The sequence below is a fragment of the Lathyrus oleraceus genome, chromosome 5 (genome assembly GCF_024323335.1).
Source record: "Lathyrus oleraceus cultivar Zhongwan6 chromosome 5, CAAS_Psat_ZW6_1.0, whole genome shotgun sequence".
Taxonomy (NCBI): domain Eukaryota; kingdom Viridiplantae; phylum Streptophyta; class Magnoliopsida; order Fabales; family Fabaceae; genus Lathyrus; species Lathyrus oleraceus.
This window is the reverse complement of record NC_066583.1, coordinates 546,331,248-546,354,520: the sequence shown is the minus strand read 5'-3', so window position 1 is coordinate 546,354,520 and position 23,273 is coordinate 546,331,248.

Genomic DNA, 23,273 nt, shown 5'->3' with positions numbered 1-23,273 from the left:
TGGCCAATTTTGGTGGGGTTTTTTTCTACAAGTCACATTTGATCCCCCCTTTCCAAAAATATAAATTTCATGAGCCAAAACTTCACCAATCAAAATGGCATATTTTGACTTTTCTCATTTAAATGCAAGTTTGACCAATGTTTGACTTTTTGAAGTAAACCTTTTTCTAACATTTGGCCAATTGGAACAGCTCAAGAATATCATTTTAAGTGTGTTTGCAAGCTCAAATTATGCAGGACATGAGGCCATTGCTTGGTTGCTTGAATTGTAAGAAAGGTACAATTTCACCATAATTGTCCATGCCATCCACCATACCATGATTTGTACTCTCAAAACAGAAAATTAGAAGGCCATTTTGCTGTCAATTGAACATGTTGCAGCCTAAAAAACCAGCAAAAACAAAGGCATTGCCAAGTTGCCAAAGAATGGGCAAAAAGTACATGTTTTCACCATGCTTCCACAACCATACTTGTACCATGACCATCACAACATACCTCCTCATCATATTTTCTGCAGATGGAGGACAGTAGCAGCACAGCAGGAACCCTTTTTCACTCATCTTGATTCATTTTGCTTTTGGACTTTGAAAAAGAAGCTGTCAAACAAACACCAAAAGTTGCAACCATGCTTTGGACTGTCCAACAGCAGAGATTATGCAGCATTCTTCTATCAGTTTGAAATTAAGTTGCAGCCATCACAACCAACTCACTGATACACAAATGCTCACTCTCTCATTTGGCATGGACCTCCACCAAAAACTGCAAGATCTTGCTTAAAACTGAAGCAACAGAAAACAGCAATTGGCAAAGTCTGTTTACAGCCTGTTTAAGGCCCATTCGTGTACAGCATACCTCCCCATGTTCACTTGTTGCAAACTTAGCAAATGGTCATTATCACTTCATTTAGCTTAAGCAAGTTTAGCATATCCATTAGCATTGTTAAACAGAAATATAAAAGCAACTTTTCTGTCACTTCAGAACCCTAGAGACAATCGCAGCCATACCAGAATTCTCTCACTCTCACATTTTGCATTTTTGGCCAAAGGGAATTTTCTGCTCAAACACTCAAAACCCTTGAACAACCTTCATTGTTCCTTCACTTAGAGATCATTTGGAAGTATTTTTGGACTTCATTTACCAACTGAAACCACAGTATCAAGCTCTGTTTTCTTCAAGCTATTTCAATGGCAGATTATGATTTGTTCATCTCCAAGCATTCTTGAGCTTAAAGAACTTCATCATCCATCAACATAAAACACAAGAGCCATCTGTTTCGAGCTGCTTCCATCAGAACATCACTGCATCTTGAATTTCTTCAAAACCAAGTAAATTTTCGAACCTTTCTTTCTCCATGCCATGATGTGTGTTAAGTAGGTCTTTGAATGCTGGTTTGAATGCAACTTGACTCATGCTAAATGATCACCGATATTGAGAGAAATCTGGATTTTCCTTTTTATGTTCAAACTTGTTTTGTTTGATTTCTCTCTTTTGTGCTCGAATTAATGAATTTGGTTGATGGATTGTGCTTGTATTTGGCTTGCTGAAGCTATTGATGTGCATGTTGTTAACTTCTGAGCACATTTGTTCATGTTGATTTTGAGAAAGATGATGATGCTTGCTGCTTTTAAACCTGACACTCTGTCCAGAAAACTCCCATGGTTATGTTGTTTTGCTGTTAGCTAGGGTTGCTTAATGATAAATGTTCATGGCCATGTTCTATTGTTGATGCTGTTGTTCATGTTTTGATGATTGATGTTTGAATGATGATGATGAATGCTGCTGTAGTTGAAACCCTGGTCTTTTCCAGAAATCATGTCTCTATGTATGCACGAGTTTGGCTGATGTTGTTGCTTGTGATTATGTGATTGATTTCCATGGCCATGCTATTGCATCGTGTTGTTTGATCTGTTGATGAATTTGATGAATGCCATGCTGAAACCCTAGGGTTTATGTTAAAACCCAGAATTTGAGTTGGTTGGTCGGTTTACTGTTCCATTGGGTTTGGACCAATGAGAACATTTCGTTCCCTTCCCCCAAAACGCACAGTTTTAGTAAGTAAGCGCGGAATTACAACTATGCCACCGTTGACCCCATGTTTGACTCCATACCATGCTATCTTGTTCATGCTTCATCCAATTTATTCCTCAACTTGCCAAATTCATTTTTAATTCATTTCAACTCCAAAAATTCTGATTTTTTTTTGCATCATGTCCATGAGAGTGTCTAGTATTTGATTGTGATTTTTAATTAATTTTCCATTGGCTGGATTTTAATTGATAATTATTTTCTTGACATGTATGCATAATTGATACCTCTTGCCATTTCTTTTGTGAAATAATGATGATGCATCCTTTGGCCCCTGAAATTTTTTGTGGTGAAACTAGACTCACTCATCTTCATTTTGGTATAAAGATTGTGCATTTATCATTTGTGGTTTGCTAGTTGTGAATTTTTGAACTAAGGTGTGACAATTTGTGTCACACCAATGATATGCAAATGTATGATTTTTGTTCACATGTCTCCTGGCCTCCAAACAACTTGAAATTTTGCATGAATAATCTATCACATGTCTAGTTTGTGTATGAATTTTATTGGAATTTACCATGCTGTTTCCAATTTATTTGAGAATTTTCTTCCATACTTAGTCATTTGTTGACTTTATGTGATACATGTTGCCAAATCTTTTGTGAAATTCTCAAATCTTGTTGTATGATCATGAAATTTCATATGTGATAACTAGACTCCTTGAGCTTTGCATTGGTGTTAATCTCATTCATTTCTCTTCTGTTTTCAATTTGATATGATTTTTTGAAGTTGACCCATGTTTGTTGACCTTCATTGTGCATGCTTGAAATTATGTTGACTTCTTGATTTTAATTGACTGCCTTCCTCTCATCCAAATGCCATGAAATTTGACATGCTTGCCATGCTAGATGTTAGGATTGAATGTGATTTATTTGATGATTTTTGAGAATGTTTGGGTTGACTTTTGAATGAGGTCTTGCTGTTGACCTTTTGTATGCTTCCTTTGCCATGCTTTGCATTCTTTTGTGTATGAAATGACATTGATGCATGATTTGAATGTGAATCCAGTTGAGATAGCTTCTTAAATGTTTGAACATGAACTGGGTTGACTTTTCTTTGCTGTTTGACTTTTTCCTTCATCTTTGACCCTAGGCTAGTCCTAGTGGTCTTTTGGGCTTACAATTGAGCTATTGTTTCAGGTTAAGCACCAATGACTCAAAGGTCATTCAAATCTGATTGAGTTGGATTATATATATTGTGCTAACCCTTGTTTTGTAGGTGTGACTCATATGAGTTTGGGCTTTGTGCCTTGGCACCTCTGTTTATGGTTGACTGTTGTTTATCCATTTCTTTTGGTTTGAACTGTTGACTTGTTTACTAATAAGTTTGACTTTTTCAGGTACACTTTAGTTGCTTTAGTTGCTATTTAGCATTTGCTTTGAGGTATAAACCTTTCTTCTTCATGTAGTCTGGAGACCCGGTCTGTTATTTGACCGGGCAAACTGTCTGAAGTCCTCCTTAAGAGGCAATGCCTGTGTGTGTTTAAAATTGTCCCAAGCAGGAAAAGTCCTTCAAGTAAGGCAATTGGTGGAAGGTAGGGATAAGCAATCTATCCCCCACTATTCAGTGTGTCCTCTCTTTGCTCCCATTACATGGTTGAAGCATTGAGATAAAAACCCAAGATCTAATCGAGTCAATAATGGGGAAAGAGTTCCATCTTTCTGAACTCCCCCACTTTCTATTATTTGATGCTCTCTCTGATCTGAGATAGAAGCAATGAGGCACACCCCTCATCTCCTATTCATCTGCTTCACCTTAGCCTCTCAATGGCAAGGTTAAGAGCGACATTCACCCATTACAGTGGACTTTCATAGTCAAACCCTCTTGTGTGAACCCCCTTTGTTTGGCTATAGAGTGTGCTGTTTGATATTGATTGATTGATCGATTGCTTCATATACACATGTTTGCTCTCATGCTTCGTGCACTCATCATCATCAATTGCCATCAATGCATAATCATCTCATTTGTCTTTGTGACATTATCATTGCTGTTTACCCATTGAGGACAATTGTAAGTCCATTTCTTTGGCCATTGCTCCTATGATATGGAAGTGAGTATAAGACCATCACCTTGGCCACTCATCTTATCTTTGCCTGATGCATTTATTTGATTGTATGTGAGGAAGCAACCGTAAGTCCCAGCAAGTTGGCATTTGCTTTCCTATGATCACATGTTCCTTTGTTTACTTGTATGTGAGGATACAACTGTAAGTCCCTGCAAGTTGGCATTTGTATTCCTAGGACCATACTGTGTATGTTAGAGTAAGTCCAGACAGATTGGCATCTGACATCCATGTTTTGCTTTCTCTTGTTATGTGAGGATCCATTGTAAGTCCCTGTAATGTGGCATTGGATTTCCTAGGACCATACTGTGGAGTTAACCTAAGTCCAGACAGATTGGTAGTTAACTTCCATGTTTCATTCTTGTTTTTCTTTTGAGAAGATTAGTGTAAGTCCATTGAGTGGCTTCTAATATCCTGTTCTGTTTTAGGAGACTGGTGTAAATCCATCTATTGGTATCCGGTATCCGCTTTTTATTTCTTTGCCTGTGGAGATTAGTGTAAGACCATTGAGTGGCCTCTGATATCCCGTTTTGTTTTAGGAGATTGGTATAAGACCATTGATTGGCATCCGGTATCCGCTTTTCTTTGCTTTGTTTGTTTATTATTATCCATTGCTATTCCAAAGGACACACTTGAGTCATCCCCTATATGATCTCAAGAAGTGAACCTTCTAAGAAGTTTTACAATTCCATCCTCATCCATTCATCATTCATTATGTCCTAAACCTTTTCACACGTTGATTTCAAACTTGACATAGTTATGGTGCAAACATCTTCATGTTTTCAAACTAAAAACCTGGACTCAAGTCCTTGACTTTTTTCAAACTCTTTTCATAATACTTCTTTTGAATCAATCTTAATCATACTCTGACTCCATTTTCATAATTACAATCAATTAACTCCACTCATTCACTTGTTTTGGCTGTGTCCATTAATCTTTTCATGCATTAGCCATAGGTTTCAATTATCTTTGTGGTTGATGTAAATCTTGCCTATCCTTAGTGAGTCGACAGTAAGACTTCCGTACTGAAAACAGGGCTAACCCCTCTAGTACGTCGAAGCTATCCTCGCATGGTGGATGTTGTTTTTTGGTCGAGTGTTCTCCCATTGATAATGAAAAGCCTCAGTGCTATTGTTTAAAACTAAATCCACCCACTTTTGGAAATCTTTTAGCCGAACTACGGCGTTTTGATCCTTACCTTTGATGGAAGGTACGTAGGCAGCGGGTTCATCCGTTCAAACCCAATAATAAAATTGTGTATTCTTTTCTCACCATCCCAATCATGTTTGCACAATGCTTATGTCATAACACATAACAATTTAGTACAACAAGTGTGAAAAGGGCTCCCTAGGAGTACCTAGGACGTAGTGGGTGCCTAACACCTTCCCATTGCGTAATTTACCCCTTACCCAGACTCTCTGATCTTTTATTAGTTTTCTACGTGTAAAACTTCTTAGGCTTTTGTTCGCTTTTTAGCCAGTCCTTTGGATAAATAAAAGTGCGGTGGCGACTCGAAAATCATTGTATGCTTTGCTTATGGTTTAATCAATAAATCATATAGCGACGAATACACCGCTACAATAACAACATGGAGGAAGGAGATCGATGATGATGAACGTTGGAGTGATAAGCGCCAACATGAGTAGTGAAGTGGTGGTAAGATGTCTTGGTCGTGTGGGTTGGTAGTCGTGACCGTGGATGAGGTTTAATTGTGGTAATGTTTGGCCTTGAATCTGACGCGAGGGTCAGACGAAGGAGGTGAATGGAGGTTATGGGGTGGTAGGAGAGGCTTTTTTTGGCGAGGTGATTGTTTAGGTTAGTCAAAGAGTGGAATATGGTGAGGTTGTTGTTGTTGGTTGTATTTGAACTGTAAATGATTGTGGTTGGTTGGATGAAGTGAGTTGGTCGGAGGATGACAACGGTATTGTTGTTGAAGGTGAGCAGAAAGAGGTGTTTGAAAGAAGGTTTGACCAGTCAAATGAAAGGTGAGTGGGGTGAATCCGATGAGATTGATGGTGGTGGTTTTTTATGGCTGAAACAGAGGTGGTTTGTGGAGATGGTGGAATGTTTCCATGAAGCTTCTGCCGACGAGATGGGGGAAGAGAGTAATGAAAAAAATGAAAATTTAAATTCTGGTATATAGATCTCGAATGTCGTACACGATGTCACGACACCAGGGTCACCACAAACAATATCAAGATTTAAATAAGAGCACGTAAGTAAATAACACAAGTAGTTGTTAACCCAGTTCGTTGCAACGTCACCTATATCTGAGGGCTATCAAGCCAGGAAGGAGATCCATTATCACATAACTAGTTAAAAGTTATAAACAACCTCAAGTTTTACAAGCTTCTCACCTAATCTCGACCTGTTGATGTTTCTATCTAAGACATTCCTAAATATGAGACCCCCCTCACTTCCCTTCAATCACATATAGTGATAATGACTTTAATCAAATAATAGAAGACACTTTTCCAAAACATATAATCCACTATTGCTTAAAAGCTTATGAGTGATTAACAATTACAACTTAATAAAACAAGTCCAATTCATGTATCGAGGAGATACTCGAATGGCTCACAAGCAAAGACAACTAAACCCTAACACAGACAATATTCAATGTTGCTTCGATACCTTCTTGGGTTTAGAAATGATATATATATATATATATATATATATATATATATATATATATATATATATATATATATATATATATATATATATATATATATATATATATATATATATATATATATATATATATATATATATATATATATATATATATATATAATTTGAAAGACATGGGCTTCGGGCTTGATTCACAGCAGATTCAAGGACTCTGCACAATCTTTTGCATATTTGATTTCAATCAGATCAGATGTTTCCTAAAATGTTTTGACATCTTTACTTTGAAAACAAGTCAAGGAAAAGCCATCTTTTGCTTTTTAGAAAATGTGCTACTTAACTCATATAACTCGTAAACTAAATCTTCAGCGTCTCTTCAGATATCTCATAAAAGGAAACAAATCTTACACGACACTAAAATAGGTCACACTCCAATGTTGAACCAACATGTCAGGACATTTTGTTCAACATCTGACTAGAATCCTTGTTTTCCAAAATGCAATCAATCACTAAATACTAGATCTAACAATTTCACCCTTTGGCAAATTTTGGCTAAAATAACCTTTGCATAGACCAACAAGAAAGAAGGTACGGATCACAGTGACAAACCACCACACAAGCACAAAAAAATAAAATCCTTTACCATCAAAAGCAACAAAGGCAGACGCAATAGAAAAGATCATAACCCCACAACTGAGAGAGATAAACTCTCACATGAAGAACCTTCTTAAAAGAAAAAAAATCTCTTTAGTCAAGATGTCAAGACATTTTTCCTGACTTTATTAAAACCGACAGCCCACTCGAAACTAGTCTATCACCATAGGCTAAAAAAACAAATGTTCCCTCTGGGTAGCATATCCATGGGAAAGAGGTAATAGATACTCCCCTTCCATACGTGTTCCCCCTCATAGGGTAAGAGACAATGGCATGTCTAATAATCAATTAAATACATAATTAATCAATCACGACAAAACTACTCCCCCTTTTTAGCCAAAGAGTTGACAAACACAAACAAGCATTAGAAGTAGTAGAGAATCAAAAGTTAGGTTACAGACCAAGAGCACTTGAAAGTGCATAAACATCTAGGGCATAGCCCAAAAAAAAAAGCACAAACAAAACACATAAGAGCCAGAGCCAGAGTACTTCAATCCTCATCACTGCTGGTATTTTCTTCATCCTCACTTGTATCAGTACCTTCTTCATTAACATATTCTTCACCAGTTTCATCACCTTTCAAATTCCATTCCTCTTCAATCAAGGCCTTTATTAAGATCTCAAGCCTACTCTTCCTCTTAATATAGATTTTGATAGTTTTATCCAAGGTCTTGCAGGTATCTTTTAGGTCAGCAAGGATGCATGTTCTAGTAGTAGGTCTGAAAGGTTTCTGGCTAGATGTCATGACAATATCTGAAACATGTTTCCCAATGAAAATCATATAATGTAATGATAAAAGGGGATCTCTTTTGCATACACTATTATAACTGAGCAAAATACTTGGGTGTTGACTCAGTATAACACCACAAATTAATGAGGGAAATGTTATTGGCATCTTCACAGCAAATGAGGCAGCATACTTCATTGTTTGATCAAAGACATGGGATCCAAAATCAAACTATGTCTTAGTTCCTACAATATAGATGAACTTAACCAGTCAAGTAGCAATGTCAGAAGTGTGATTAGTTAGTACTCAATTAGCAACTCCAGTTTTATGAAGTCCTACATACTTCACACTTAAGTATCTTATTGACACCTTTCCTTTCCTTGGCCATTCCTTCACTTGCTTAGTAGTAATCTCTCTGCAAATGACATTGTCAAAAACTTCCATTTTAGCTTGTTCTTCTTCATTTCTGCCCAAAAACCTATTTATGATTTCAGGAGAGAAATCCACACATCTTCCTCTGACATACACTTTTCTAAACTCCTTGTTCCTCTTGTTATCACATTCCTTCGAGATATTCATAATAATTTCTTTAACAAGCATTTCAAAACACTTGCCAAAGTCGGTTACAAATTTCATTAACAAGCATTTCAAAAGCATATTTGTCAAGTTCTCTTTCCAATGCTAGTCTTCTTTGATAAACAAATTTCCATTTTTCAACATTCTTCACAGAGTGAAAGGAAATGTTGTCAATTGGAACTTCAAAAATATTTGCTTGAATCTTCTTCCCAGAAGCTTGCTTTCTGGTAGTAGAAAAGATGTCTTGAACATTGTGTTTGACATCTTGGTCAAATTCACTAGACTTGGAAGGGACTTCCTTCCTCTTAAGATATTTTTTCTTGGAGACATAAGTAAAAACCTTGCTTCATCCTTTTGTAGGGCCAACACCAGTTCTTCTCTTGGGAGATTTAGAGGGCATGCTGGAGGAATCAACTATTTTACCTTTCATGTTCTTTAACCTTTTAGCTATTCCTGGAGCCAATATTTGACCAATGGGTACATCATCAGAGTCCATATCATCTATATTCATTATTTTAGTATATTCATCCTTTTTCTCTGCAGAAATTTTTTCTTTGTCAGCAAGATCACCAGACATCCCATCAGAATCCTCTTTGTCTTTCGATTTTTCAAGAGACTCAGTAGACACATTGATATCAGATTTATCCAGATGGATTTTAATAGTGTTATCAGTTTGGGCCAAGGATGTGGAGACATCCGACTCAATACCTCCCTTAAGTTCAATACCCAAAACTTGAGAGATTAGCACACAAATATTCTTATCAACGTCGTCTCTATCTGCAACAATCATGCTATATTTACTCAAAGTAGTAACAAATATAGGTTTATTAATGTTTTCAGAGGCTCCGATATTTTCCATAACATTTGGGACACCCAGACATTTTTCAGAAGCATCAACATTATGTTCGACATTAATAGAATAAAGGTACAGGCTAGTCATCGAATGAGTTTTCTTGGCAGTAGTAGTGGGTTCAACCATTTTTACATTACTAGCAGCCATAGATGGAGAGGAAAATGTACTTACTTTAGAGGGCTTATGTCGCATCTCGAAAAATACGATTCCTCGTGATGGTCGTGGAAAAAATTATGTTTGAAACAGAGTCGCCACCGAACTTTATTTATCCCAATGAAGGAATAGGAAAATATCGATAAAACCTTTGAAAAGTAGAATAATGGTCATCGCAACTATATTCAGGTTCGGGAGTTGATTACACAAGGGGAAGGTATTAGCACCCCTCACGTCCGTTGTACTCAACGAGAACCTTTTAGCTTAATTTGTGATTTGAGTGTTAAATTATGTTTGTTTGTTATCTTTAGGTTATGAATATATAAAAATGGATGGGAACCTCAAAAGGGGGAAATGGGAGGTTTTTTATTAGTGTGCTCGCGAAGATACATCAATCTCCTGCCTATGTATCCTTATGGTGCAATAAGGAAGTCAGAGCATTTGTAGTTCGGGGCTACGAATAATTGGTGTGTTTTGTTTGATGAACGACTGTGTAGGTCGGCGTTCTAACAGCTAAATGTTGGCTTGTCTACTCTCGGTGGAGGCTCTAGCACTACTTTGTTGGGCGCATTAGAAATGATTGACAGTGTTCTTTTGAATATAGTTTTGGTTACGCGGGGGGTGACGAGTTGAATTGATGGGTTTGATGTTTTGTTTGATTGGTTTTGATCGCACGAGGGCGAGAAAAGATAGATTTGATGTGTTGAGATATTTTTGGTTAGATGATGATTACTCGGATAGTCGAGTAAGATAACTCGTATCCTAATAACCGGGAAAGGGAATAGAAGACTCTAGACCGCTTTCTTTTTTATCCTTAATTGTGAAAGGATTTTAATGATGATTAAGGTGTTTTTAATGGATGACGAATACTCGGATAGTCGAGTAAGACAACTCGTATCCTTATAATCGGGAAAGGGAATAAAAAACTCTAGACCACTTTCTTTTTCATCTAAGTGATTATGAAAATAGTTTTATGTATGGTTGACGTATTTTAGAATAAACGACAAGTACTTGAATGGCTGAGTAAGACAACTCATATCTAAGAATTTGAGAAGAGGAATTGAGAACTCAAGGCCATCTCCCTTTTCGTATAGCTTTGATTGATTTGTTAATTTGCGGAAAAATGACAATTGTTCGACTGACCGAGTAAGAGAACTCGTATTCAAACAATTGGGGAGAGAAGTCGAAAACTCAAAGTCATCTCCCTTTTCATTTCTTTATTATGAAAGTGTTTTGATTTAATCGGGGTTTGGAAGTTTGTGGAGAAACGACAATTATTTGACTAACCAAGTAAGAGAACTTGTATTCAAATAATCGAGGAGAAAAATTGAAGACTCAAAGTCATCTCCCTTTTCGTATCTTATTATAAGATGATTTGATTTGTTTGTGCTTAGGTGGATGGAAGTATCGACTATTTGACTAACCGAGTAAGAGAACTTGTATTCAAATAATCGAGGGGAGGAGTTGAAAACTCAAAACACTCCCCCTTTTCATTTTCAAATGAAATGGTATTTGATTATGATTGGCTATGTTAATTTGATTTGGATAAAATACTTGACATTGGATCGCGGTTTTGAATGTGTTTTGAAATTTATTTGGATATAATTATCGAGGCGATGGTAAAATAAATCAATCAATTTCTTACTAACAAAAATTGATTAATAAAAATGATTGAAATAAATAAATTATAATATGCTAAAAAAACCGGTTCGCGCGCGATGATAACAGGATTTATGTCATGCGCAAAATCACAACGTGGTAACTCGGGCAGTGCAAACAATAACAACATGAGATTATTTACAATGTTCACCTGGTTGTATCAAAAATTACATACAAACATTCAAAGAGTAGAAACAAAAATAAAATTAATAAGATAGCATGATCAAAATAGGTACATGTGTGTGTAGTACATGGGATTGACAAACTAAACCATGAAGTTCCTAATCTCATTAATTGACAATGGAATAGGGTTTATTTAACAAATTAACAAAATTGCCCTTTCCAAGCCATCCCAATTTCTCAAACAAAACCAAGCAGTAAATAAAAACGGGAATATGGAATTTTATCTTACTAACAACTTTATTGCATCTATCCATTTTGTTTAAATTTTGAATTCCCAAAATTAGCTATTTTTATTTGTAATTATCAAATTAATTTACAATGGATTTTAATTTAATTTTATTGAAATCTGGAAACTAAATGGGAACCCTGTAGAACAGCTTTTCATGGTTTAGTTCAAAATATCAGATTAAAGGGAGAATCTAATTTTTTCTGGAAAGAATGCAACCTCCACAATAGGAATTAACGCACACGCATGGTATAATTTTCCCGTTCGCTCTGCTCACAGCCTCACACGTCAAAATTTATAAGCACACACAAACACACAAAACTTACGCCTTAATTCCTTGCGACTTCGCCGCGATTCGAATCCACAGGAAGGAAGAAAAAAAGAGATGTGAAAGAAAGTGGGATTAAGGCGGAGACGGAAGGTTTTCCGTTAGTGTCGTTTGTTAGATCCGCGGCGGAGTCGTGTTTGGGTTGCGGTGGTTGAAGCGATGGTGACTGAAACAGAGGCGGTCGGAAGGTGTAGTGTGGTTTTAAGGTTTCTTCGGAAGGTCACGCGATGGGTGGAGAAGACGGAGAGAGAAGTGACAGCTCGTGGCGGGCGATTTTCTTTTCGGCAGAGGGAGGAGAAGGGTGAATCGCCGGTGGGTGGAGGTTTTTTATTTGTGGTGGTCGCGAAGAGGCAGAGACGGTATGATGGAGGGTGGTTGGAAACGAATCGTGTGGTTGTTTGGGGTGTGCGTGACAGAACAGAAGGCGCGCGAGCAAGCCTTCTCACCGGGATTAATGGCGGACAGAGGAGTAGAGGGTGGTGGTTGTGGCAAAGTTGAAATGGTAGATGGTGGTGATGAAGGGGAAGAAGATGAACAGGGACGGATGGGGATCGTGTTTTTGGCGTGGATCCAGAAGTGAAGAAAAGGAACAGTGGTCTTTTCCCTTCCTCTTGTGAGTTTCGTGAGAGAAGATTTTTATGAGAGATTGGAGAGAGAGTAAAAGGTGAAGAAAACGTGTGTGGGTGATTTTTTTGTGCAGAGAGATGAGACTTTTCTTTGAGTGGATAGAGAAAGAGTTTTTTAATGAGAGTCCTGAGTGGAGAGAGGAGAGGGTTTTTTCAGAGAGAAAATGTGTGAGTGTGCATTCAATCCGGAGTAGAGGGACACGTGAGAGATTTTTCAACAGTGAGAGAAAGGAAAGTGTGGTAGGTAGCCAGACGTCAACTGAGGGAAACGTGAGGGAGATATAATTGGGTGATGGGAATGAGGTGTCAGCTCCAGCTGTTTTCTTTTTCCTTTTCAGCCCTTTTAGCGTGTAGAGAGAGAAGAGAAGGAGTGGGTGAGTTGATGAGAGATGGAGAGAGAACGTCGGAATAGATGTGTAGTCTTTTTTTTTATAATTATTTTCTGGTGAGTGAAAGATTGGAAGGAGACACGAGTTGTGTGTGAGCTGTGAGGGAATCTTAGAGAGGATTTCTTGGATTGGAGAGAGAGCCTTAAGACTTTCTCCATTATTTCTTCACTTTATTTTACTATTAATTAATTCGATGTTTTATAGGTGAATAGCAACGCACATGGTGTGCTAATATTGACAACTGATTAATTTGAATCATCCATTCAGAGTAAACCAAAAAACAAACCAATCAAAATTGCAATGTTATCTCTTTTTTTAAAATGATTTAATTGATTTGAAGGGGATTAAATCAATCAATTCAAAATAAAAAATTCACAACTTCCTAAATAAATATGATAAAAGTGAAATGAAAACATGGGAATTCCTATTTATTCAACCTGAATACTTTGGCGAAAGAATAAACTTAAAATGACTAACAATGAATAAAAGTCGGGCAAAAATTTGCTCTAAAAATTAAATCGGACGTACTAAAATGATCAGCACAAAATATTCTTATTGAAAAATACAACGTTTCTTTAAATTTTGAAATAAATTTGCACCGGTTAAAAGGCCCAAGCGGGTCAAAACGCAACCGAAACAGCCGCTAAAAAATATGACGAGCACACCAGGTTAAAATACGTGAACCGTAGATTAATAATACTGGCATCTGCAATTTTAATTTCGACACTTTTTATCCGCTGATTTTGCATGTCCTCGAGAAACGATTTAACCAATTTGTCTGTATTTTCAATAAATTTATTTTGACTAATATTTTAAGTATTATTCATGATGGAATGTATGTCATGATGTGCGTATGATGCAAATTAAAAATGAAATCAGATTTACGAAAATTTAAATATGGCCGGACAAAATTGGGGTATGATAGCTGCCCCTATTTAATTAACTTGAACCAGTAGGTAAATATGACAGCAGTCTTCATACATTCGTGGTGAAAGGTGATTAAATACGAGAAGATCCAAATTTTGTCCTTTGACATGAAATGGAGAAATGCAGAAAGAAAATGCAATGGATTCTAACAGCACTAAGGTAATAAGGGTAGAATGCCCAAATCAATGTCAACCCTAGAGTCGACATTCAAATCTTGCACAAGTCATTTTTGATGTAAAGACAAAAACTGAACAGGTTTCCTGGCGACAAAAGGACGACCGTAGAAATTGCCACCACCAAAAGGATGATAGTAATTCAACACGATTTCCAGGATCGTCATCACCAAAAGGATGATGGATAAGCCGAGCTTCAAAAGTAGTCATCACCAAAAGGATGATGGTTACAATGGCTACAACAAAGATCGCCATCACCAAAAGGATGATGCTAAGATCAACAACAAATCTCGCTATCACCAAGAGGATGAAAGGTAGACACAATTCAAAGATTTCCATCACCAAAAGGATGATGTCCGTCACCAAAAGGATGACAATTATCCTGACAAAGCTTTCCATTACTGAGAGTATAATATCAAGGCTACCACCAAAAGGATGATAGTTAACTCATCAACTTCAAAGATCACCGTCACCAAAAGGATGAAGGTAAGATTTAACAACAAAACTTGTTATCACCAAAAGGATGATAATAAGTCGAAACTCCATGATCACCATCACCAAAAGGATGAAGGTAAGTTACAAGACAAAACTTGTTACCACCAGAAGGATGATGATAAGTCAAAATAATCACCATCACCAAAAGGATGAAGGTAAAATTAAAACAGAACTTGTCACCACCAAAAGGATGATAATAAATCAACAACTCAAATGATCACCATCACCAAAAGGATGAAGGTCAGATAAAAGACGAAACTTGTTACCACCAAAAGGATGATAATAAGTCAACAATCCGAATGATCACCATCACCAAAAGGATGAAGGTAAGATTAGAACAAAACATCAAGACTTGTTATCACCAAAAGGATGATAATAAGTCAGCAGTCACCATCACCAAAAGGATTAAGGTAAGGCCTAATAATAAAACTTGTTATCACCAAAAGGATGATAATAAGTCAACAATCACCATCACCAAAAGGATGAAGGTATAATTAAAAGACAAAACTTGTTATCACCAAAAGGACGATAATAAGTCAATAAACTCAAATGATCACTATCACAAAAAGGATGAAGGTAAGATCAACAACATAACTTGTTACCACCAAAAGGATGATAATAAGACAATAACCTTAAATAATCATTGACACCAAAAGGATGACAGTAGGATCGAACAAACATAACTTGTTATCACCAAAAGGATGATAATAAGGACAGAACTTCAAGACTTGTTATCACCAAAAGGATGATAATAAGCCGAAACAAACTTAATGATCGCCATCACCAAAAGGATGAGGGTAAGATCAAAACAAAACCCGTTATCACCAAAAGGATGATAATGAGTCCATAACTCAAATGGTCGCCGTCACCAAAAAGGATGAAGGTAGGATTAAACAACAAAACTCGTTACCACCCAAAAGGATGATAATAAGTTGATAACTTTTACTGATCACCGTCACCAAAAGGATGAAGGTAGAATCGAACAACAAAACTTGTTATCACCAAAAGGGTGATAATAAGTCGACAGTCACCATCACCAAAAGGATGAAGGTACTACAAACAACAAGACTTGTTATCACCAAAAGGATGATAGTAAGTCAACAGTCACCATCACCAAAAGGATGAAGGTGAGATCATAACTTTGAAACTTGTTACCACCAAAAGGATGATAATAAGCTTTAATAATGAGAGGTCGCTATTCACCAAAAGGATGAAGGCTGGACAAAAACTCCAAGGATCAACGACACCAAAAGGATGACTGTAAGATCACGAATGTCAGGGATTTATCATTACCAAAAGGATAACGGTTATCGTAAACAGGGTGATGATTAATATTATTCCTCAACGGACTTTCACCAAAAGGATGATAGTGAGAAAAATATTGGAAAAATGAGGCTACTGGCAAAGTTCAATAAACCCGACTTGTTGGATAGCATTGGAACATTGCTGGGTAAGACTTGCTTTGGGATATCAACAACAAAAGGTTGCAGAACAACACTCTGAAAAGATGTACTTTCCATTAACAAAAGGTTAAAGGAAACAACTCATTGAGGAACGCTCAATGAAAAACATACGAGTTTTGGAATTTATCCAAAGAAATCATTGACTCTACTGAGGATGGCATCTCAATAACAAAAGGTTAAAAGATGCAGCTCAATGGGGAACACCCAAAATCAGGTAGGAACTTATTCAAAGAAAATTGTAAATGACTTAACCGAGGGTTGGCCTGGATGCCTACGACTAAACCTTGGATCTTGATTTGTGCTCTATGTATAAATGTTATGTATGCATTATGTAACGAGGTGATGCATATGATGCATGTGATGCATGTTTGAATGCAAAGAATGATTGCTTTGTTTGGGATTGGCCCCCTTTTTCAAAGGTAATGTGTTTTCTGGAAACCAGTGCTGGTTGAATTTTTTTTTATGAAGGTGCCATCAAGGTGGGCTTTGGCTCTTCTGATAATTGTCAACGTGGATTGGACTATTGATTGGTGACAGGATCTGACTTCCCGACACTCGGTAGTTGACGATGTGATAAATATGCAAGAGGTGTGGATACTCTTGGTGCCCCAAGTTTGATTTCTTGCTGATATGTTATGTATTTGTCTTCGAGAAGATCTCGATTCTTCTTTTGAGATGTATGGCCAGCCTGTAACTGAGCATAGCGACGTGATCAACACATGATGATTATGCCTTTGACGTGCCCCAAAGTTTCTTGTCAAGATATGATATTGTACCGGTATGAACTTTCGACATTTTTGTTGTGAATTCAAGCAGTTTCTAGTGTCTGACACAATCTGCTGGACTGACTTGAAGACATGGAGGGAATTTGCCCCTTGCAACTTGTTTTGCCCCTAACTATAGGGTGTTCAAAGGAATTCTCCTTGAAAGGAAACCTTTAGGAATGGTCATCCCATGACATGATCTGAGTTTGGGGTTTTTTTAGTATCTAAATCTGGCCATGGTCTGCCCCTGATTAGCCTGTGAGGGACTTGCCCTAGACATACTGAGTATTGAAGTGTTTTTCCTCCTTGATCAATCGATGCTTGGAGATTTGTTTTATACTGACTACTTCTTTGGTTAATATAATCAAAATGATGCCATGCCCCTGATTCATAGGATGGTCTTGACTCGTGTCAACACCAACGATCAAGTGCCTCTTGACTTGCCCCTTGTTGGAATTTTCTCGATGTCAAGTACTGACTGACAGTTGAGAATTGTTATTCAAGAAATGGTGATTTTAATGCAACAGTTATGCAAGTTTTGAAAAACAATCATTCGTTTTGGAAGTATCGTGGTAGTATGTGACGAATGGATCATGAGTCTAAACGTGGTGTTGATTTTAGCTAGCGTGTGAGTGAGATAATGAAAATAGAATATTAGCAAATCTCTAGGAGTCAGTTTACTCAACCTTGCTGTAGCATGCTTTTAGAATAATCCTAACTTCAATTAGGTCTTTTGAGGGTTGTAACGTGGCTTGGTTCACGGTTATTGAAACGAAAGGATATAACGCTCAAAGTTTATTTTAACCCACCCCTTCTTCATGATGATCTTCAATCCTACGTTCAGTTAATTCGACACATACTTACTTTCCCGAGAGTTCAACAGTGCAATATCCCTTGAAATGACAATCATCCTTTTTCGCTCTTCATGACTATGGGTGACCCTTTGATTTGGGTATGGTGGTCACGGACTCGTTTTTTTTTTTTTTGTTTTTTTTTTAGGATTTTTTCATTGCCTCTTTCGATTTTTTGTTTTGATCTCTAACTTTTGCATGGACCGCTTTGTTTGAAGCTTTAATCCATCGGGACTGCCCCAGTTTTTTGTGTGCCTAAGTCTCCTTTTTAGGATGTTGGACTTAGAGGGCTTTTTTTTATTTGATTTTTTTTGAAATTGTGACTGTCAAGTCATTGGTGATTGAAGAACAACCGACATAAAAATTTGGATTTTGTATGGTTCTTTCGACACCTCAGGATATGTGCGAAGACTAGTAGGTAGTTGATCCACGTATGGGATATCTCATCTTGTAATTCGAATGTGTAGTCAAATTAACTGAACACTACCCTGCCCCAGGTTAAGCGTAAGGGTTTTGTAGATCCGAAAGAAACTCCTACTTCCAGGCTCGAAGTGGTTGACTAGGGATTAACTCCTTATCTCTCTGGTGTTTGGGGATTTGAAATAATGCATGTACATCATTAGTAGGGCTTTATCCGAAAGCATGCAATCAGCAATTATGAGTATTCATTTTCGTCATCCTCCTTCCAACATTTACTAATAATAGTGTGATAAAGAATCTGAAGTGGAAAACTACGTGTTTGTGATTTGCAAATGTGATAGATGAGTGGATATGAAAGATTGATTCAAAACATGCATAATCATCTCATTAATAAGACCAAATACAGATAACAATGTTTAAAGCATACAGTACTTAAACAAACAAGGACAAATTACAAAAGTGCAAAATGGTAAAAATGGCATAATGATTGCCTTCATTTGAAGAAACGGGACTTTATCTCTTGATTCTCTGTTTGGGAATTGCTCTGCTTGTCCAGGCCGGTGGGAAGTTTTATCTTCGAGCTTCACTTGATTCTGCATGCGCCGACATGGGATTTGTTGCAACATTTTGGCCTAACTGGTGTGAAGGTAACCGCCTTACTGTCAATCAGATCCTGAACCTTGTGTTTGAAAGCCTTGCAATTCTCCATCGTGTGCCCTGGGGCACCCATATGATACTCGCAGTGAGCATTGGCGTCGTAGCCTGGTGGATATGGTGGAGTTACGGGTGTTAGCTCCTTCAAAACAATTGAATAGGGATCCAACAACGGGTTTGACGGGTTATGGCATGAAGAAAGCCTCATACGAATCTTCATCGCCCATCACAGATCCGTGTCGAGCAGATGTAGCAGAATGCTCGTGGGGTTTCACATTGTCCATTGGGATCGGAATAGGGATCGGTCCTCCTCTAGGCTGGGCAGGATTACCATCAAGGTCAGTCTCTCCAGGGATGCTAAGCAATGGTGATCCAAAATGAGCAGCAACTCTTTTAGCTTCGGCGATAGTCTCAGCATCCTTCTCCTTCTGGGCTTAGAGCAACATGGTCTCAAGCAAATGATCCATCTTTTCCTGCATGGAGTCAATGTTTGTCCTCATCGAAACTTGGTTGGCTTCAAGCTGTTCGAGTGTCATCTTGTAGTTGCGGCGTGTCTCGTACCGGTGTCGAGTAGTCAGCGTTTATTGGAAAAAGGGTAGAATATGGTGTAAGCTTTTGTTTCTGGAAGATGGTATGCAATGCATGCTAATGATATGCAAATGCATGAATTTTGTCATGTTTTTTTTTCACAAAGGGATACAAATACTCAAGATCAATCACGCATCATGCACATCAGGATAACAGGAGGAAGTATAGGTTTCTCTAACTACTGAAATTCCCAAGGGTAGGCTTTAAAGTTAATAGGTTCCCAGAGTCATCGATTCTCTGTGAGAGCGTCACTGCCGTGACGAAGACTCGTCAGAAAGTAATACCCCTAAGATAACCTCATCTTAGGCGAGGTCTTTGTATTGTCCCAACAAGGAAAACTCCATGGGGATTCTACTATGCGACTCTCGAGTCCAAGGTTCTAACAAGGTTCTCAGAGTCATAGATTGAGGTTGGAAATATTACTGTAAGGTAATAATACGTCTAAGGGATCTCATCTAATTGGGGTTTCCGTATTAACCCAACAAGTATGAAACTTCGTGGGTTAATACTACATAACCGCCGGATATAGATTTAAAAGGTCCCTAGAGTCATTGATCCAACTTGAAACACCATCGTCGTGACAAAGGCTCGTCGGACAATAGTATCTCAAGAGAATCTCCTCTAGGCGGGGTCTTCGTATCTTCCCAACAAGGAAGACTCCTTGTGAGCGCCCACTATGCAACCACCAACTTAATCTTAGGGTTTTTCTCAGACTCGGGTAGAGAGTCTATCTCACACAGTATCAATAATCAGAGAACCCAATAGTGTCATAGGAAACAAACCACAATATAATAATTACAACAAAATAATAACAGAGTAAAAATAATAGACAAACAAACATGATTATCATTCAATACAGATATTGAACTAAGCTAGGCTTCACTCTCTCTTGCTTGGAGCATGGGTCCCCAGCAGAGACGCCATCTGTCGCATCTCGAAAAATACGATTCTTCGCGATGGTCGCGGAAAAAATTATGTTCGAAACAGAGTCGCCACCGAACTTTATTTATCCCAATGAAGGAATAGGAAAATATCAATAAAACCTTTGAAAAGTAGAATAATGGTCGTCGCAACCATATTCGGGTTCGGGAGTCGATTACGCAAGGGGAAGGTATTAGCACCCCTCACGTCCATTGTACTCAACGGGAACCTTTTAGCTTAATTTGTGATATGAATGTTAAATTATGTTTGTTTGTTATCTTTGGGTTATGAATATATAAAAATGGATGGGAACCTCAGAAGGGGAAAATGGGAGGTTTTTTATTAGTGTGCTCGCGAAGATACATCAATCTCCTGCCTATGTATCCTTATGGTACAATAAGGAAGTCAGAGCATTTGTAGTTCAGGGATACGAATAATTGGTGTGTTTTGTTTGATGAACGACTGTGTAGGTCAGCGTTCTAACGGCTAAGCGTTGGCTTGTCTACTCTCGGTGGAGGCTCTAGCACTACTTTGTTAGGCGCATTAGAAAGGATTGACAGTGTTCTTTTGAATAGAGTTTTGGTTACACGGAGGGTGACGAGTTGAATTGATGGGTTTGATGTTTTGTTTGATTGGTTTTGATCGCACGAGGGCGAGAAAAGATAGATTTGATGTGTTGAGATATTTTTGGTTAGATGATGATTACTCGAATAGTCAAGTAAGACAACTCGTATCCTAATAACCGGGAAAGGGAATAGAAGACTCTAGACCGCTTTCTTTTTCATCCTTAATTGTGAAAGGATTTTAATGATGATTAAGGTGTTTTTAATGGATGACGAATACTCGGATAGTCGAGTAAGACAACTCGTATCCTAATAATCGGGAAAGGGAATAAAAAACTCTAAACCACTTTCTTTTTCATCTAAGTGATTACGAAAATAGTTTTATGTATGGTTGACGTATTTTAGAATAAACGACAAGTACTTGAATGGCTGAGTAAGACAACTCATATCTAAGCATTTGAGAAGAGGAATTGAGAACTCAAGACCATCTCCCTTTTCGTATAGCTTTGATTGATTTATTAATTTGCGGAAAAATGACAATTGTTCGACTGACCGAGTAAGAGAACTCGTATTCAAACAATTGGGGAGAGAAGTCGAAAACTCAAAGTCATCTCCCTTTTCATTTCTTTATTATGAAAGTATTTTGATTTAATCGGGGTTTGGAAGTTTGTGGAGAAACGACAATTATTTGACTAACCAAGTAAGAGAACTTGTATTCAAATAATCAAGGAAAAAAATTGAAGACTCAAAGTCATCTCCCTTTTCGTATCTTATTATAAGATGATTCGATTTGTTTGTGCTTAGGTGGATGGAAGTATCGACTATTTGACTAACTGAGTAAGAGAACTCGTATTCAAATAATCGAGGGGAGGAGTTGAAAACTCAAAACCATCCCCCTTTTCATTTCCAAATGAAATGGTATTTGATTATGATTGGCTACGTTAATTTGATTTGGATAAAATACTTGACATTGGATCGCGGTTTTGAATGTGTTTATGAATGAAGTGAATTTTATTTTGGTGTATTGTTCATCTACTCGATTAATTAATAATCGAATAGTTCTCATTGTAAGGAAGCCCAAGAGTAAGCTATGTGGGGTTGATGGCGATGCTAAAAGCGACCGACTTACGAAGGTGTTTTGAAAATGGATGCTCGACATTGAATCGAGAATTGTGTGATTTTGTTTTGTAATTGGTTTGGATATAATTATCGAGGCAATGGTGAAATAAATCAATCAATTTCTTACTAACAAAAATTGATTAATAAAAATGATTGAAATAAATAAATTATAATATGCTAAAAAACCAATTTGCGCGCGATGATAACATGATTTATGTCATGCGCAAAATCACAACGTGTTAACTCGGGCAGTGCAAACAATAACAACATGAGATTATTTACAATGTTCACCTGGTTGTATCAAAAATTACATACAAACATTCAAAGAGTAGAAACAAAAATAAAATTAATAAGATATCATGATCAAAATAGGTACATGTGTGTGTAGTACATAGGATTGACAAACTAAACAATGAAGTTCCTAATCTCATTAATTGACGATGGAATAGGGTTTATTTAACAAATTAACAAAATTGCCCTTTCCAAGCCGTCCTAATTTCTCAAACAAAACCAAGCAGTAAATAAAAACGGGAATATGGAATTTTATCTTACTAACAGCTTTATTGCATCTATCCATTTCGTTTTAATTTTTAATTCCCAAAATTAGCTATTTTTATTTGTAATTATCAAATTAATTTACAATGGATTTTAATTTAATTTTATTGAAATCTGGAAACTAAATGGGAACCCTGTAGAACAACTTTTCACGGTTTAGTTTAAAATATCAGATTAAAGGGAGAATCTAATTTTTTCTGGCAAGAATCCAACTTCCACAATAGGAATTAACGCACACGCATGGTATAATTTTCCTGTTCGCTCTGCTCACAGCCTCACACGTCAAAATTTATAAGCACACAGAAACACACAAAACTTACGCTTAATTCCTTGCGACTTCGCCGCGATTCGAATCCAAAGGAAGGAAGAAAAAAGGAGATGTAGAAGAAAGTGGGATTGAGGCGGAGACGAAAGGTTTTCCGTCAGTGTCGTTTATTAGATCCGCAGTGGAGTCGTGTTTGGGTTGTAGTGGTTGAAGCGATGGTGACTGAAACAGAGACGGTCGGAAGGTGTAGTGTGGTTTTAAGGTTTCTTTGGAAGGTCCCACGATGGGTGGAGAAGACGAAGAGAGAAACGACAACTCGCGGCAGGCGATTTTCTTTTCGGCGGAGGGAGGAGAAGGCTGAATC